At 35.1% G+C, this 2,551-nt stretch overlaps 1 non-coding gene across 1 annotated transcript; it reads right to left on the reverse strand.

Annotated features, from left to right (window-relative positions):
• Positions 1-1,501: 1,501 nt before the first annotated feature.
• On the reverse strand, positions 1,502-1,609 carry LOC127745048 (small nucleolar RNA R71). The gene has a single exon (XR_008006237.1). It is a non-coding gene; the product is annotated as a small nucleolar RNA R71 (small nucleolar RNA).
• Between the last annotated feature and the right edge of the window lie 942 nt (positions 1,610-2,551).

Genomic DNA, 2,551 nt, shown 5'->3' on the forward strand with positions numbered 1-2,551 from the left:
CAGAGAAAAAGAGCTCACTGGCAATAAAACGCCAGTAAAGAGGCACTTTGGGCGTTAAATGCCAGAATGGCTATCATTCTGGGCGTTTAACGCCAGTAAAGCTATCATTCTGGGCGTTAAATGCCAGAATGGCAGCATTCTGGGTGTTCAAAAAAACACCAAGTAAAGAAGGATTTCTGGTGTTTAACGACAGTCAGGGTATCTGGCTGGGCGTTAAACGCCCAAAGAGGCAGCCACATGGGCGTTAAACGCCAGAATGGATATCATTCTTGGCGTTTAATGCGAGGATGACACAAGAGAGGTAATTTCATTTTCAATTCAAGTTTTTTTCAATTTTTCATGTTTTAAATCATAATTTTAAAATCTTATCTTTCCAATTTTCAAAAATCCTTGCTAACAATTAATGTTTTGATTCAAAAAATTGCAAGATTGTTACTTTCTTGTTAAGAAAGGTTCAACCTTTGAATTTTAGAATAATATCTTTTAATTTCTTGTTAGTCAATTCATCAATTTTAAAAATCAAATCTTTTTCAATCATATCTTTTTAAATCATATCTTTTTAAATCATATCTTTTTAAAATCAAATCTTTTTCAATCATATCTTTTCAATCATATCTTTTTAAAATCAAATCTTTTTTAATCATATCTTTTTAAATTTTGATTTCAAAATCTTTTTTCTAACTTTTTATCTTTTCAAAATTATTTTCAAATCTTTTCAACTAATTACTATTTCTTATCTTTTTAAAAACCACCTAACCACTTTTTCACTTCCAATTTTCAAAAATCACTAACAACTTTTTCAAAAATCTTTTTAATTAACTAATTGTTTTAGTTTTAATTTTTGAATACTCTCTTTCTCATCTCTTTCTATTTATTTACTAACACTTCTCTTCTACTTATAATTCGAACCCTCTCTCTCCCTCTGTGTTCGAATTTTTCTTATTCTCTTTCTACCTCAGTCCTCTATTCTTCTTTTTTTCTGACACATCACGGAATCTCTATACTGTGACATAGAGGATTCTACTACTCCCTTTTGTTCTCTTCTTTTTTATATGTGTAGAAATAGGAATAAAAATATTCTTGTTGAAGCTAATCCATGGCAGCCGAACCCAACAACAATGCTAGAGATGCAAAGAAGATGCTTGGTGACTATACTTCACCAACTTCCAACTTCTATGGAAGAAGCATCTCAATTCCTGCCATTGGAACAAATAACTTTGAGCTTAAGCCTCAATTAGTTTCTCTAATGCAGCAGAATTGCAAGTTTCATGGACTTTCATCGGAAGATCTTCATCAGTTCTTAGCTGAATTCTTGTAAATCTATGATACTGTTAAGACCAATGGGGTTGATCACGAGGTCTACAGACTTATCCTTTTCCCTTTTGCTATGAGAGACAGAGCTAGGATATGGTTGGACTCACAACCTAGAAAAAGCCTGAACTCTTGGGACAAGTTGGTCAATGCTTTCTTGACCAAATTCTTTCCACCTCAAAAGATGAGCAAGCTTAGAGTAGAAGTCCAAACCTTCAATCAGAAGGAAGGTGAATCCCTCTATGAAGCTTGGGAAAGATACAAGAAATTAACCAAAAGGTGTCCTTCTGACATGCTTTCAGAATGAAGCATCATATGTATATTCTATGATGGTTTGTCTGAATTTACCAAGATGTCATTGGGTCATTCTACTGGCGGATCTCTTCATCTGAAAATCCCTATAGAAGCCCAGAAACTCATTGAGATGGTTGCAAATAACCATTTCATGTACACTTCTGAAAGAAATCCTATGAATAATGGGATGACTCAAAAGAAAGAAGTTCTTGAGATTGATACTCTGAATGCCATATTGGCTTAGAACAAAATATTGACTCAGCAAGTCAATATGATTTCTCAGAATCTGACTGGATTACAAGCTGCATCCGGCAGTGCTAAAGAAGCCTCCTAAGAAGAAGAAGCTTATGACCCTGAGAATCATGCAATGGAAGAGGTGAATTATATGGGGGAACCTTATGGAAACACCTATAATTCTTTATGGAGAAATCATCCAAATTTCTCATGGAAGGATCAATAGAAGCCTCAACAAGACTTCAACAATAATAATGGTGGGAGAAATAAGTTTGGCAATAGTAAGCCTTTTCCATCATCTTCTCAGCAACAGACAGAGAATTCTGAGCAGAGCCTCTCTAGCTTAGCAAACATAGTCTCTGATCTATCTAAGACCACTCTCAGTTTCATGAATGAAACAAGATCCTCCATAAAAAATTTGGAGGCACAAGTGGGTCAGCTGAGTAAAAGAGTTATTGAAACTCCTCCTAGTACTCTCCCAAGCAATACAAAAGAGAATCCCAAAAGAGAATGCAAGGCCATAACTATAAATAAAATGGCCGAAAATGGAGAAAGTGAAAAGGCAATGATTCCCAATGAGGAAGACATTAAGGGACATCCACTGACCAATAAGGAGTTCCCTATTGAGGAACCAAAGGAATCTGAGGTTCACACAGAGACCATAGAGATTCCACTGAACTTACTGTTGCCATTCATGAGCTCTGATGAGTAT

The sequence above is a fragment of the Arachis duranensis genome, chromosome 2 (genome assembly GCF_000817695.3).
Source record: "Arachis duranensis cultivar V14167 chromosome 2, aradu.V14167.gnm2.J7QH, whole genome shotgun sequence".
NCBI lineage: Eukaryota > Viridiplantae > Streptophyta > Magnoliopsida > Fabales > Fabaceae > Arachis > Arachis duranensis.